The sequence below is a fragment of the Pteropus vampyrus genome, unplaced genomic scaffold (genome assembly GCF_000151845.1).
Source record: "Pteropus vampyrus isolate Shadow unplaced genomic scaffold, Pvam_2.0 Scaffold6, whole genome shotgun sequence".
Classification (NCBI taxonomy): domain Eukaryota; kingdom Metazoa; phylum Chordata; class Mammalia; order Chiroptera; family Pteropodidae; genus Pteropus; species Pteropus vampyrus.
Genome location: NW_011888787.1, coordinates 15,322,125 through 15,339,497, shown reverse-complemented (window position 1 = coordinate 15,339,497; position 17,373 = coordinate 15,322,125). Strand labels below are relative to the sequence as shown.

Below are 17,373 nucleotides of genomic sequence, written 5' to 3'. Positions count from 1 at the left end.
GGTGAATTAAATGACATAAAAAGTGGCAAAAGACTAAAATAACTACATCAGCTTTGTTTGAAAAGCAGTTAAAGCAGTTAAAAATATATATGAAAAACCCGTCTCAGTATGATTTTGGTCTTCTCCACCTCTCAAGACCCATCCTATCCTACACCAGGAAAGTCATTCCACATTACATTTCTGCTAGCTTTTGTACATAAAAGAGTTCAACACTCAACAAGGTTTTGGTGCTTTTCATCTCCATTCACATATTTTTTCTTTGCTCTGTGAATGGTTCCTGTAAAAATGTCGAACGAATCTCGAGTGACTACTTTAATGCCAAACAATACAAAACAAAACAAAACAAGACAAAACATTTTAATTGGCAAGAGGTTTTTGACTGGCATACACATTTTAACACACACAATGCACTGAAGTATATTGTGTAGAACTGATTTACTCTGTGTTGTAAACTTAGCTTAGGTACAGAGTGTGCTTCATAAGTGATCTTAGGGTTCCTCCATTTCAAAGTATCAGAAAAAGACAGATGAACTGCCTTAAGTCACTGATTGGATTGCAGCCCATATGTCTCAGCTTTCTCAGTCATTTGCGTGCAACTTATTTGGCCACATGGCCTCCTGTCATGTTGGGATCTGTAATTTTTCCACTGGTTTAACTTTGTTGAATATGATCGTTAATGTCAGGTTGGGAATCTTCTCCTTTTCACCTCTCATTAAAGCCCTAGTATTAATATCAGTTTGGAACTGTTGTGATATATAATGAAGCTTGCTTGTTTGTGTGAATTTGTACCATAAACATTCTCACAGTGTTTTAAACTTTAGGTTTTTTAAAATTATCTAGTCTAATCTTTTTATTTTACTGATGGATAAATTGATGTCCTAAGAGGTAGCAAAGAATTTTTAAGGTCACCCAGCTGGGAAGGGAGAGAAGGCGAACTGGAGCCCACATTTTCTGTATTCAAGCTCTGAGGCCGTTGCATTTCCACAGCATCACATTCCTTCTTACTGACTTGTCGGAGACTCAGTCACTCATTCAACAACTAGTTATTGTCATAAATCCGGCGACTGTCTTAGACATTAGGAATTCAACAAAAGGAAATTAAACAATCCAGAAAAAAGGCCTTAATTTGTTGAAACATTCTAGTGTTGGACAAAATTAAATGCCAGTCTTATCAATCATTACAAAGACATTTTATAAAAACCTTTTTCTTTAAAAATATCTTTAATATGTTAAACTGTGCAAGGAAGACAAAACATACTAATGTTCTTCCACATTTCCTGGTAAACAAATTTGGGGAACCCTTAGTGCCAAGTGATAAAATTATTGATGGGAAATGAGTAAATGGACACAGTAAATCTTAACCAGGTATTTAGGGTCCTCTCAGGTGCTCTATTAATGGGTCAAGAATTATTCTTTTCCATAGTCTTTCTGTAATTTGAGATTAAACGCCTGTGTATGAGCTGGGGTAAAGAACTAATAAAGAGATCAGAGGAAATCACTCACCAGGGTATTTTTTTAAATGATACATTTTCAGGTGTATGTTAGATTGCCCTAGTGAATGAACCAAAGGGCTGGAGGAGCACTAGGTTGAGAGTTTAAGGCAGAAGCCTCAGGGTCTATTATAATTAGTTGTTGTGGTTAACTAGACTTCCAATAGAGCAATAATAGAATATAATAGTTATACTATAATTAATAATATAGTCTAATAGTATAACATATTATTTAACAATATGATATAATAATTTGTTTATTTCACATTTCTGTCTTTATGTTAGTCATGTGACAGGCAGGACTGACTGCAATAAACTATTGAGTGGCCTATAGTGGGGGCCATCCAAATCCAGTTCACTGTATTGTGAACTATTAAGGAACTTTTAAAGAGTTTCTTTTCATGTTGCTTGAATGTCATGTGTTGGCAAGGAAATGGTTCAGTTGGATCCTCAGGAGAGTCACGGATCTTTTCCCTGCCTCCAAGTGTAACCAAAAACAAACTACATCTGCATAGTGTTGAATTAAAGAAAAAATGGTTGAATTGTTATTTCTACTACTTGTATTACTGAGATTAGAAGTTGTAAGTAAAGAAGTCTGAATTTCTTTCAACATATTCTGCCTGCAGGTCAGCTGAAGAAGCAATAACACATTCCCCCTCTATGATCACTGAAAAGAGTAGCAAATCTTAAGTAAAGGAAAATATGAGACCTGAGATTTTTTTGATCTGCCTTAAGACCCAAGTGAGCTTATGGAAAAATTATGTTGGAACTCCCAATGGTGTGACTAAGGTTACCTTTCTGGAGGGGCGAAAAGGTCTTTGTGGACACTGCTTTTGGAACTAGCCCTCTGTAGAAAGAAGGAAGAGAAAAGGAGAGAGTGAGTAAAGACTGAAGACAGGGAAAAATATCTCTTTGGAGGCAGAGATTGAGTAACAAGCGAAATTTTTAGCTTTCAGGTTTATTTTTTCTGTACTAGGTACATAATAATATTGCTTTTGTATCTTTAAATCCATACGTAGCTAGGTATTAAACTCTAGGAATAATCTGTTTATAGAAAATAAAGCCATTTCTATTTGAAAACAAATGAAAAAAATAATTATTTTTCCCCAAATGTGTAGCCTTTTAATTGATCAAATGCATCCAAGAAATTCTGCCGACAATTTGAGCACTCTGTAGGTGTTGTTGCTGCTCTAAATTTGTCTGCAAGAGGAATTGTAAATGGTATTTACCTTTTAATTAAACAAAGCATCTTGCAAATTAAACACATGTTCTTGCACATCAAAATTTAGTTAACATCCTTTTCATTGTTCATCCTGCTGACACTCTGACAGCATCATGAGTCCACACACAATATAGAATCATGCTGCTCCCCCCTCCCCTGCACTTTGCATTCCTCAGAGTAGATGATATCACATGCTAGAGTACACTCTGTAACTGACTTCTAATAACTGAGCAGCTTTTCCCATTTAATATACTTAATATTGTGTAAAATATGGGACTATATTGGTGTGTCCAGAACCTGGAAAGCTTTGGACACTGATCTGACATATGTCTTATAATCTTACACTGGAAATTTGACAGTGAATGACAGAATACCTTAGAGGAATATAAGAGGCTGATAAAGGCAGAAGCACTGCACATGAATGCAGAGTCTGGTTTCTAATAGCTACATACTTTTTTTTTTACATGCATACCAGTAATTTGACATTTATAATTCACCGTGGAGTTGAATTTCTGTCATTTTTTTACTGTCAGGTCCTCCACATTTTGAAATAAATGTCCTTTCTAATTATTATATGAATTTGAACTCCAACATTCAATTGTTCCCCCTGTCCCTTGTAATGGAGTACTACATTTAGCTGAAGTCTGATTTGCAAAACCATTTAGGAAATGTGATCATTTCACATGTATTCCCACAAACTATACATGGGGACCCCTTTCCTGATTGTACTCTGCCTTACTTGTGCAAGTACAATTTAAAACTCATCCATCAGTACTATTTCCAAGAAAATAAAGTTATTAATGGCAGAATGAAACTAAGATAATTAGATATAGTCTTAATGGACCAAAAGTCAGAGATTTTTTCAATAAAGCAAAATTGTAGTTAACAGCGGTCACTTGATTGTACTGGTATTCATTAATCTCTTATTTCTGTTTATTTATGGTTTATATAATTGAAATAAAGTCATTTGCTTAGAATATTGCAAAAAGAGAAATGCTTTTTGCTTTGAAAAGAGGCATCTCAGAATCAAGTTAAATAAAATCCAGAGTGAGAGGAAGTCTTCCTTAACATTGTGGTACCCTGGCATTTGTTTTTTAATTGAGGGATTATTTTTACTGTTTGTATTTAGTTTTAAGGTTCAGGTAAAATGCTACTCACATAAAAATTGCTTTGAGGTACAGAAATGTGGACATGGGGGGAGGAGGGAACAGGCAGACCCTTAAGTGCCATCATAGAAAGCTTCAGTTCAAAGGAATAGACTACCATCTTGTTTTGTCTTAACCATGCTTTAAAAAACAGGTCAATAATAAAAACACAAATGTGTGAATACAGAATTTTATATTTTAAGTAGGTTTTTATAAAAATATTAGTGGTCTGATGCTTGTTGATTGAAATACACCTTCACACAAATAAAATGTCCTTTCTTGATTTCAAGGAAACAAGTAGAATGTGAATGCTGAATTCACTCAGGTAAGACTTAAAATAACCAAACTTATTTTGCTAGATTCAGATAAGACCAAAGACTGAGGATTTTGTCTGGTGATAAAATTTTAAAATATTATTTGCTTTTATACTAGCACAACTTCTGTCCCCTTATTTAAACATTTCACAATTTAACTGGATACCGTTTTCCAACTATAAAGAAAATCTATGCCAGCCGACAAGTTTCAGAAATATTGACTGGAACTTTTACTGATGTGTAAAATGTGCCTGAACTGTAGACGTAGATTTTCCGTCGCAAAAAAAATTTTTTTTTTAAGTTACTTATTGATCTTTGAGCCATTTGGTTTTCACTAGGCTTATACAAGATAAAGCATTTTTTAACTCTTCATAGAACCATCCAATGTGTAATAATTTTTACAAGTGATATGTATTACATATAATCTTTGAGATTTTTATGACATATTCAATAATGTGCTCCTATTTTATGTATCAGTTTCCAAAAGGATAAATGAGAATTAAAAAAAAAAATGAATGTCTTCATGAATGCTGACAAAATGGCTAATGTTTCTTTAGTGCTTGTTAAGTGCCAAGGTATTGTGCTGAATATGTGACACATTCATTGCATCTTACCCCAACCCCATATAGAGGTACTCTGAGGGTACTGAGACTGATGGAGACTGTACGCCTTGTTCAAGGTCATCCATCTAGTAAAAAGGAGAACTTGCTTTCAAACCAAGTTCTGACTTATGAGGCAAGACGCTATCTACATCGCTATGTGGTTATTCACAAATCTCATTTACCAAACATCTACCATGTAACAGACACAGTACTTAGTAATTTACAGGCTGTAAAATCTAAATATGACTTATCACCAAATCTAAGTCATATATCTAAGACAAAAATTTTGACTAAAGTGTCCTTCTGGATTTAAGGTAAGTGTGGAAGTAGAAGGGCATATAAGTAAGGTCAACATAAAGCAAAACTGCAAAGTGGCCCAAGCATATCTTCAGTGTCTTTTTATTTCCACTTTCATGCCTTCCCCAAGTCTACTTCCCATTCTAGTAAAAAAACTTCCAGAAGATACTCCCACAAAAATTTCAATTTGACTAGGAGCATTTAGAAGACAATAGAAGTTGAGCTTTAAAGCAACAGATTCATTTGTGCATTCGTTTACTCATTGATTCATTGATTTGAAAGTATGAAAGGAATATGAGAACCAGAGAATGTCCTGGAAATCATATAGTTCAAAGGTAGGAAACTGGAAGCGCTTCAAATATGGCCTACAATGTGGTTTTTCTCAGAATATGTTACTTTGAAAAATGGAATTTAAATGCCTTTAGAGGGGGCATAGATTGTCCAGCACACCATAATTTCCTTGCCAACATAATCATATTCTCATCTTTGTTCCACACATTTCCTACGTGGTTCCTTAAATTTTAAGTTTATGGCTGCAGATAGCCCAAACGTAGAAATTTTTCGAGAGGGCTGGGTCCAAATAAGTTAGATTTCCCCTCAAGGTCAATGCCATCATTTTCTTTCCAACACCTAGGACAATGCTTGGCACATAGGAAGCTCATTAAATATTTATTGAATGAATGAGTGAATGAATGAATTAATGTGACAGAATCAAGACTATAACCTAAGTGTCTGTGGTTCCGATCCAGTATTTGTTGTGCCTTACCACTTTATTCTCAGGAGAAATGGTGTAACGTTTCTACTTCTGTGTGCAGAAAATTGGGCTCTATCTTTTAGTACACGATTTTTCTTTTTCTACCTAAATCAAATGAGGCCTAAACTAAAAGCAATTCAGCCAAAGGAGATTCATTCAAAGGTCGGTTTCAAATTGAAATCATGTAAACACAGCAACTAAATGTACAGTACTTTCCAGAAGACCCAGAAAATCACATTTACTTCCAATAAAGTCATGATTATTGATGTAGTGTACCATCTTCATCCCTGTAAGGGAAAGGGACAGAGAAGCATGAGAAAAATATCTTTGCCAGGCTTATCAAGAATGTTTTAGGAGCCTAGAGAAACCTTTGGACTGAGCTGATTTTATATCCAAACATTCAGAAGAAAAAACTAAATAAGCCGTTTATCTCTATGATTATTCTATACCAACATCTGCATATTGAGAAAATAATTGATTACTTTATTCATCATTTGTTTACATATTTAGTGTGATATAGCTTTGGGCTGATTCTTCTGTCGTTGTTACTGTGTTTCAGCCATATGACTGCCTGGAGAACCTTGGGGTGTCCAGTAGGGATAACTGTATAAAGTAAGAGAAAAGTTATGACTTTTGATCAGAAATGAAAGCGTTCTTAAGGCAGTAACCATGTTGCCATAGGTATGTTAGGTACATTGGTTTGGCATATCAAATGTACAAAGTCAAGTCAGGGTATATCTGATTTTGATCTGAGACCAGGTCCTCATCTGCCGTGTAACCATCTGCATGGCCATCGCATTACCATTACTTGCTGCTTCAAAGCCTTCAACACTCCTTATTTTCTAAGGACAAATTTCAAAATCCTGACCACGTCAGTTAAGACTCTGTAAATATTTTTTCAATGAAAATATTTTTTCAATGAACTACTGAATATTCGCTGACATACATTGTGTCCTGTGTTCACCCAAGAATTCTCCGAAGTCTTATTTTTTTTTTTCTGACTAAGACTTTTTCCCATAATACTCTGGGAAAGCCCTTCTCTCAATTCAAGCGTGTCTCCAGCCTTACCTCATCAATGAAACTATCTCTGTCACTGTTCTTGAGCATCCTCTGAAAAGTTTGATGCAATCACTCTCTCTTCTTTATTATATTGCACTGCACTTTCTCTGCTGCTGTTACGGCATATACCACATGTTACCTATTTTATGACTATTGTGTACATGTCTGTATTACCTATGTCATAGATGTTAGGTATCTGCCTGTGTCACCTATATTATAGCCAGTAGGTACATACTTCTCCCCTAAAATATGTAAGCTATGTGAAGAAGGGATTATATATATTTTAATCATTGCTTTCCATGGCAGACTTAAACGTTGGGTTAATCAATCAACTAACCATATTGAACTACTTGCAAAAAAAAAAAAAAAAAAAACTGAGAGGAAATCTTATCTTTTGAGATACATCCATAGTGCTACCATTTTTTGTTTCTTTGAGTGTGACTATTAAGTTTTCTTTTGTTTTTTTCTAACCTTTTTGTCCTTTTTCTTACTTTAAACAATTTCAAAAGAAACAATGAAATTGACACAGCAAATATAATTTTATATTTCAAGATGGTTATATTTACTCTGTTCATGTTGATATCATTAAAACATTTTTTAGAAGTATCTCCTCTGGAATTGTTTTAAAAGTCAGTCTCATTACTTCTTGCCAGCCTTTAGTTTTGGGGTTCATTTGGTTTATCAAAAAAAATAATCTGTGTTCAAAACTTGAAGATTTTCAGCAATTGAAAAAGAAAAGCCGTAAATTCCAAATAAGGGTTATTGTTTTTTTTAAAAAAAAGATATACTGAACCTAACCAAGAATATTATATAACCATTAATATAATGACATTATATAGGAAATTTGAAAATTATATAAAAATTGTTCATTATCTTTTTTGATTTTTCTTATTAGTGATGATTTTTCTTTTTTTTATTAAAAACAAGTCTACAGAGAATTCAAAAGAATAATTCAGGTAACACTGACCTTATTTTATTTTCATTGAGAATCTTGTAATTTAGTCTTTATGTCTAAGATGATTTCCCTCTTTTAAAAAGTAACATTTCTCCCTGAGTTTATAAATTCTCACCTCACATCTTTATAACTTTTTTTCCATTTCTGTTTCAAAGTTTAAGAATTATGATTTAAGTTATTTAAAAATCTTCATATTTTCATTTAAGATATTTCATTCAATTTCTTTCTGCTTTATTGTAGTTTCATTAAGGAAAATATAAGCTGAAATATTTTGATTCACTTTTTTATTTTTCTGGTTCAGTAGTTTTATATAAATGTTGTTTGACATGGTTTAATTTATTGAAATAATTTTTTAATCATTTTGATTAATCAATAAATTCAGTTTTAAAGATCGATAGAACCCTATAGTACCTAGCACATATGAAGCATTCAACATAAATTGTTGAATGAATTGTTGAATGTTGATAGCAATGATACCATCTTAAATACATTATATCTGAGATTATTGTCATTTCTACCATGCAATGGAGGGAAGAACCTGGAGGGGTGTTTTTGGAGCTTTATGGACCAGGCTTGGAAGTATTATGACTATTTCTTTTGGAGAAAAAAGTCACAAGCCACACCTAAAGGCAAGAGAGAAGGGAGGATAGGGAATAGAGTGTAGCTTAGTGTAGCTTAGCCTAGCTTCCATTCTGTTACTGAGGTAGAAGTTTTGGAGAACAGCCTTCACCACAGCAGGAGAAGGAATTAAAGCCTATTTTTCTACCTGTCTGTAAGGTCCTTTGCATTTGGATTATTCATTGGTTAGTATTATTTTTGAAACTGGTAATTCTTTTCGGTGTATTCTGTTATTTTCTAATTTCTAATTTATTTTCTCTAGAAAAAATAAATAGATGTTAAGTGAAGACATGTGTGTGAAATATTTTCATTAGAGTGGTTGATTATTCAGCGTAACTAAACAGAACCCATTTCAGCCATCGTGATACATGGTTTCTAGCCAATACATGACTCTGTTGAAGCAACTGAAATAAGACTAGTTCTGTAAGCATCTAGATCCTCCTCATTCTCTTTAATTTATAAAACTAGGGTAGAAATTTTCTTTCTAAATTTCCTATAAGGAGTCTACTAAAAACAGCCAGCTGGGTTATGGCCCTCCCATTTCACTGACCTTACAATCTGATCTAGACTGTGCCACCAACTATTGGGAGTGCATCCTTCCACATGATTGCTTTTCCAGTTCTTCATAACCTATTGGCAATGCTGCTTTCCTCTTGTTTTCACAGCCTGCATCTTCTGTCATTAGGAAGATCATAAGTCCTGTTTAGCACATCACTAACTACATTGCTCAGCAAATTACTCCTATTTCTATTCCTCTGAAATATAAACAGAATATAAGACAAGGTAGGTCAGCTTGACAAATGTTGACTTTGACTAGAGAGAATTTATGTCTACTGCATTGGCTGAGATAAGTTAGGCTTAATCACACTTAGCATCATCATTAATTTTCTCTCAATTTCTAAATGATAACAAATCAGTTAAAATGTGTACCTACTCAAGAGTAAGTGACTCAGCTTTGTGGTTATTATACAGTAGAACGAATAGACTCTTCAAATTATTTATTTTTATGAATAAAGAGCAAGACTTAGAGAAAAATGTGTATGGAATCCACAAAAGTAGGTAAATATTAGACTTAGCTAATTATCATCAGATTTAGATAACTGGGTATAATTGTTTAATTTAACAACTAAGTTGGTTGACCAAATCTAATGGATTAATTTGTGGCCAGTCTTGCCATAGATTATAGTCTTTTGGAAGATTAGGTCAGTATTTATGCTTAAATCTTTTTTAGTGATTTATATAATGAAAATTAATTTTTTTCTAAAGAAGATAAGCAGATCTTCATTATTCCCAGTATCAGTAGCTTCAGAAAGACCCTAATTTTAAAACAGTTTGAAAAAAAAAAATAAAATGATAATCTTTATTGTGTGCTTACAGTGTACCAAGTATCAAGCTAAGTCTTTCACTCATTCAACAAATATTTTCTGGATGTCTTACAGGTACTGAGGACAGAGTAGTGAAGAAAGAGATATAAGTCTCTAGAATTTACATCCTAGTGGGATGAGACAAAATATGATAAAAAAGTAAATTAATGGCATGTTCTAGTATTATAAACACTGTGAAAAAAAACAGAGGAGAATAAGAGAGAACAGAAGTGCTGGAATGGGGCTGAATTTTTTTTAATTGAATGGGTAGTGTAGAATTGAACATATTAGTAGATGAGGACAGTCACAGATTTACAGATGCCCTCCATCTTTCCTGGGTTCTTTCTCTTGCCAGCCTGTGTTTCATATCACTGGCCTGTCTTTGCAATTTGCTCTCACTGTCTATCTTCTAGTTGATACTGAACCCATTCCTCTGTGTCAGGATGAGCAAGGCTTCTCCATCTGGACTACAGCTTTACCTTTTCGGCTCAGAATGTAGCCACTCTTCTCAAATCCTAGCTCCACCAGTCAGTCCAGAGAAATTCCCTTCCATTTTTTGTCACTTTTTAGGGCAAATAGCTAAAAAAGCCAAATTTATCTGAACCTCTCAGTTTCTCTTTAGCTTTCTCTTTACTTGCCCAAGTTTATACAATTTTAAAAGGAAGGGTGGGGATTAAGTAAACTTTTTATTGAAAAATATTATTTCATAGATTATGATGACTACTTTATTTAATACTTATGCATGTAAAAATTTAAGGAAATGATATTATTCCTCCCATATATGAGGGAAATGAGTCTTAGAGGTTGATTTGAGGCTCTAACCCAGGCCAGAATTTTTTTTTTTAAAGAAAATAGTTGTTTTTACATGATCCCTTCACCTAATCTCATCAACCCAATTCTCCAGACACCCATTTTACCTCTGCCACTCTTTGAGAAAATACAAAAATCAGATATTTGTAGGGTTTGTATTATTTGAAACTGTTCATTTCAGGATTAGATTTGATTTTTGTAACAAAATACAGCTGACTATAGAGTTGTAGTTTTAAAAGAATAGGAAAGTACAATCATCACACTGGCATTTTCAGATTTTACCTTCTCAACAGTTCTTTAATATTGGTATTATTATTATCTCTGTTTTACAAGGAAGTAAAGTAAGGTTTGGAAAGGTTTCATAAAATGTCTAAGGTGTCTTGTCTAGAAGTAACAGCGCTTAATTATATAATGAAAGAAGTAGTAGTTCAATTAATTTCTTTTAACAAAAGCATTAACCAAAACAACTCCCCAAACTGACTATGTAAAAACATGTTACTACATAGATTTTGATAAAGTGTAATATTTAAGATTAAAGAAGAAAATTTATATAAAAATCAAATTGGGAAAATCCCTGTATAACTTTCATTTTTTAAAAAATTTGGAAAACTAATATGCTTTTACCATATCAAGTGAAATGGAATTTAAAAAGGTAACAATTGTATAATTACATGTGTTAATATACACCTAAAAATCTTCCATGTTTTTTGCTTTTGTACTTAAATATTATTTTTGGGAAATATACACATACAGACACAACATACAATAAAAAAGAAATAGCTTTTAATTTTAAATAAACTCAAAATATAAAATGTGTTCTTATTATAATGAAAAACGAAATGGTTTTAAAAACTCTTCTTTTTAATATTTTAAAAATGTAGACTCTGAGCATGAATGTTGCTTTAAGAAAGGTAGTCATATTACAAAAATAGAACTTGTGCCTGTGATGTTGCAGTTGCCATGGTTACTACAAATTTGTTACTTAATAGCAGAGCAAATAGATTCATAAACATGCTAATTATATCTGATACTTTTTTTCAGACTGTTTTATATGAATATGCATATAGTTTACATAAAAATGAATGTCCCCATCCAATAATTTTGCAAGTTCAGGAAGGTTTTGCTGTGTTCTCTCTGATATCGTATATGACAGTCTTAACATAGGAAAAAAGAAAAGACAATTTTCAGGAAAATGATTTTATGATTCACAGGGTAGGCAACTGTGGTTTTTAATGTAAATAATATAACAATTTCCAAATGCCAAATACTTTACTACCTAGTCAGTCCTTAGAAAGGTTGGAGTTTTGGATTTCTAATAAAGCTCTTATTATTCTGTCATTTCATTTAAAGAAATATTAAGAAAAAAGTAGGTGTGGTAAAGGAATGAATATATATATTGTCCTGAGTTTTTGACATGAATCATGGTATAAAATTTATATATGAAGATGAACATAGATTTTATAACTGCAATGTTTTCCTTTCTATAGCTTAAGTATTTGATAACATTAAGTGCACACTATGAACATTGCAAAAACTCAAGGACCCTGATCTGTCTTTCTCTAAAAAGCAAAGCTACCAACATAATGAGAATGGAGGAAAAGTCCACTGCAATTACAAAACTATGAGAAGGGGGCCCAGATTACTCATTGAGCAAGAGCACATGATATAACTCAAAATAGACATAGGAAAGAGGCTGTGACCCTTCCTAAGAGAGGATTTGCTTGGGAGATTTGTGATTTCTGTCAGGACCTTGTATAGCTCTGTGATGAAAGAGAGGGAATATATGTGTCTCCAGAGAGTGGCACCGGGAGGGGATCTTTGCCCTAGTCTTGTGATCCAAAATGTTGCCTCTCTAACCGCTGTTACATCTCCATTTAAAACAATGTCCCAGTTTCTCTTTTATTGACACTGACTTTTGTCTCTGTTGATGAAGTTCTAAGTAAAAATACAAGCTAGGTGCTCAGAAACCAAGTGCTATGTAGCCATATGTATGATATTAACAATCAACCACTTATTTGTTTATGCTACATTTTTCACTTTCACAACCAAAGCACATAGAATTTTGTTGCTGTATTTTAGATGTTTGAACATGTCAGGCATATTGACTGAAAAATCTGCTCTGCAGCTCACTGTCACCTAGTGATTGATATCATCTGTAACAAGATAAAATGTTATGGCATCATAATTCTGTTTGATGCAAGGTAATCTTTGATCTTTTACTATCAACAGAAGATTATAACGTATACTTAGTATGATAAATAATATCCTTTCACTGATGTCAGAGAAAGAACAAGTTTAATTGATAGTGGTTTCAATAGCTAGTGTTTTATTTGCATTTTTTTTAAAGAATAAACATCTTATAAACAGAAAGACGACTCTTAAAATATACTATTAAATTATTATAATTTCTATTTGTTAATAATTAATTATTAATTATTCTTTCTTTTGCATTGAACTAAAGAGTAAATGCATAGCCTTGAGGTAAATTTTCATTGGAGGGCATCATGATACTGAGGCACAAATTAGAGGCAATAATTTGCCAAAAGATTATGGAAATAAAAAAATCAGGAATTGAATGTTTGGCATGTGAAATATTCCAAATAGTATAAAAAAACTATCTTCTCTTTTTTTAAAAAAACCTGGAGTATATACTTTTTCCATAGCATATAACAAGTGCTTGATAGATGTTAGCTCTCAAAATTATTATTATTATTATTATTATTGTTTTATTTTTTTAGGCAAGGCAACCCTTGGTTGACCTCACAGATTGCAAAGACCTTGTCAGTTTACAAGCCCTTATTTATTTTTTTATGCTTATAGCTCCTGGTCTTCATAGGTGGTCTCCCATCCAAGTACTAACCAGGCCCGACCCTGCTTAGCTTCTGAGATCAGATGAGATTGGGCTTGTTCAGGGTAGCATGGCCATAGACTCAAAATAATTATTTTTATCATTATTAATTGCAGTTCTTAGTATATGCTGTGATCTTATGAATTGCTTAAAGTGTCCCTTGTCTGCCTAGAAAAATTCTTCTCGTATTTCAAGGTGCAGCTCAATAGGTGTCGCTTCCTTTGAGAGGTTGTTCCTGTGTCTCTAACTCTGCTCTTTGGATAAGATAGTTCTTCCTCTCTACTCTCTTAGCATTTTGACCATGTTCTCATTATTATTATTTTTCAGTTCCTTGAAATGACTTGATGTTTGTATGACATTGCATTTGAAAATGCTCCTTTGACCAGGCACCAGATCTTGACCATCTCTGCCCTCCATGTTCACTAGGTGCTCAGTAAATGTTTGTTGGTTAAGTTTCAGAGCACATGAGTGAGAAGGCTACGTGGTACAAAAAATAAAAAGGCAGAAAAGTGAAGATGGGGAAAAAATAAATTTGTGACTAAAGAAACTAAAGAAAAAGAAAACACGAAGTCTACTTCTAGTGTTAATCATTTCCATCCAGAATCTTACAGCATTATGGATATATTTGCGGACTTTCAGACATATTGCACTAGTTTAAGAATTGTGTGGGCCCTTCACTTTTCCTTTTCTGGATATTGGTAGTAGAGCAGTTGTAAAAACATTTCCATTGCCTGCTCTGCTTCAGTTCTCACAATATCCTTGTGAAATAGTCAGATTCAGGTATCTATCACTTTTTTATAGAGCAGAGAGGTTAATAGTTTGCTTAGGGTCACACAGCTAAAAGACAGATTACAGACTCAATTGTAAACATCTGACTCCAGATAAAAGGCACTTTCACTGATGTCATAAGCCTCTCCTGAGACTGATTACAAATGTTTTGTCTTCTATTTAAGAAATGTTTACATTCAAAACCTTTGATTAATGTTTAGCTGGCTATAAAATAAATAGATTCAATGATGTCTGTAGTTGAATTTTGTGTAATATACAGTGTATCATTTTTAGTTTTTGCCACCTGAAATTATATGAGAACATTAGAAAATGAGAACTCTGAAAGCTTGGTACAGCATTTTCAGTCAAATATTTCTGTGTTTCTGCAGAATCCTCTTATTAGGGTTTATTGCCATGGCTAAGGATTTTTAGAAATAATTTTTCTCTGAAGTAGGGAACAGTAAAAAGTTGCATAAGTTCATCTTTAGTGTTAGGTTTGTATATACAGGCCAATATTATTCACCTTATCATATTGTATTTATTCAGCTTGTGAAAGGAAACTATCTTTGAAAATATCAGCTTCCCTTAGACTTTTTGCAGATCATTGTTCTCAGAGAGATATTAGATGTCATCTTCCTTTAACAGGTGAGAATCTAGGCTTTCTAGACAGTTATGAGCAGTATTTTGAAACCAAAGCTTCAGTTAACTTAGATCCACAATTGCTGTCAGCTATAATAACTTAGAAGCATAAACTTTATGGCCGAGGTGACTTAAAAGATTGTCCAATGAAATCTCTTTACACAAGAAGAAATTGTGATCTGGAGAGATTAAGATGTTCATCCAGTTTCACATGGCTAATCTATGGTGCAACCAGGACTTGAATCCAGATTACCTTTTTTCTTTTCAATATTCTTTTCTCTACAGTGTGCTAACTCCTTGGTAGATATATCAGTTACCTATTGCTGTGTAGCAAATCACCCCATATGATGGTGGTTTGGGGAAGTTGTGACCACTGCTGTGCAGCTATGCTAGTGATTCTATCACAATGATAAATTTGCATACTACTAAGAAACAACCTCTTCACGAATATGTATAAAGGCTGCTTTTCCAACTATCTGTCTGATCACTAAGTCACCAAGTGATATACGTATAGGATGATGTTGTAAGTAAAATGTATGGTTGTTTAGTTTGAATTCTATTTCACCAAAGAAATGATTCAACATCATTTAGCTAGAACTGCATACGAAATATGTTTATTCAAACATAAAATACCCCAAATCCTACCAGTTTGAAGTTTATTAGAAAAAAAAAAAGACAAATTTAGAGACAAAGACTGTGGATTTTTCCACATCAGCTGCAGCATTTTACCCCCTCTGGTAAAGCAAACATTTAAGATTAGAGGAGTCAACAGTATCTTCTTTTGCATAGATTTCATTACTTTCATAAATGAAAGTGAATATGTAGACTGGAATTTAATGAAGCCAGATATTTGTGCAATAGTTTTGGACTTGTTTGCATCCTGTTTCTCCAGAAATATCTTCAAAAGAAGTAGGATATGAAAAAAAAACCTCATGAAGTTATTACAATAAGGAATTGTTAAAAATAAGAACATGGCTAACCCTGTGAGAATGAGGATAAATGATCTTTAGAGGATTTGAGGAGAGTATTTTACAGCTGAAATGCCAATGTTTTTTACTAGCTATCTTGGTTCAGTCATTAGTCTGAGAAATGAATTTCAAAACATGTTCCAGCATAAATACAAGATGTGGAGCAAGTTATGGATGATGAATCAGAAGAAAAGAAGCTAACTCATTTTGGTATAGCCTGACTTTTGTTGGGCCCAAAAGTTGCAATTTCTAATAATGTATATCAAGCTTTTATTACCAATTTTCTGAAGAACTTTGTTGAGAATTAATAAAATATGCCACTGTTTTTTTTGGGGGGAAACAAAAACAAAAACTTTAGTGGCTTAAAATAATCATTTTATTTGCTCTTGTTTCTCTTGATCAGTAATTTTAGCTGAAGTCAGCAGAGTGGCTTTTCTGTGAGTTTCACTTGCGGTTACTCATGTGAATGCAGTAATGTAGAGGCTTAGTGGATCAGATAATCAAAGATGGCCTCACTCACATCTGGCTGTTGACAAGGCTCTCCTCCCTCTTTGTAGCCTCTAATTGCCAAGAAGCCTGACTCAGGCTTCTTTACATGGTATTATTTAGTTTCCAAGGGGGTGACATTGGAAGCTACAAGTCCTTTAAAGGACAGGACATGGAACTTTTATAACGTAATATCTACCACATTTTATTGGTCAAGGTGAGTCTCAAGGCCAGCCCAAATATAAGGAGAGGAGAAATTGACTCTACCTCTTGATGGAGGGCACAGAAAAGTCACATCGCCAAGAGACATGTGCACAGAAATAAGAGGCTTTTATGCCTCCCTCCACATACACTTTTTTTTTTGCAGCATATTTTTAGTGGACATGCCAAATGGTCTTACCATTCTCTTGTATCTGTATTGTATACAAAATAATACTCTAAGGTGCAGAGAATCTAATTTCTGTTTTACTGCAGGTAACCCCTATGGTTACATATCATAGAGACAAGCCTTTTCTGGCTCAAAATATTGGCAATACTGATATTTTAAAGTTTTTTTTTTTTCCCAATGGGATAAGTTGACAATTTTATAAATATATATATTTCTTATTTTGCTCAAGAAGAGGTTGAGGGTAAAACTGGTTCTCTAGTAAGTGTCTATATTTTGGTTTCTGTTAAATGATAATCTGTAATTGAGAAGTGTGCCAACTAGAACTGCCTCAGACTGTTTTCAGCTCTTTTGTTCTCAATATGTAATATTACTTACAAAGAGCATAACTGGCCCTTTCCCAGATAATCAATCATAAACTAAAGAGAAAAAGACGGTTTTTAATGGAATATTGAGAAATGAAGAAATACTTAAATAAGTGGGGTAGGGGAAGGATGGAGAGAGTAACCTTAGTGACTGTAGAGCTGTTGTGTTACAGCTCAAACTTTCTAAGCATTCCTTTGTTATCTAACCTTACACAGTTAGGGATGCCAAAGCAAAAAGCAATGTAGGTGGTTAGGAACAAACATTCAAACCTAATGTGTTTAGG

The 17,373-nt window shown here is 33.5% G+C and overlaps 1 pseudogene; it reads right to left on the bottom strand.

The window, feature by feature from the left end:
- Positions 1-13,441: 13,441 nt before the first annotated feature.
- Positions 13,442-13,560, bottom strand: LOC111745477 (annotated as a pseudogene).
- Between the last annotated feature and the right edge of the window lie 3,813 nt (positions 13,561-17,373).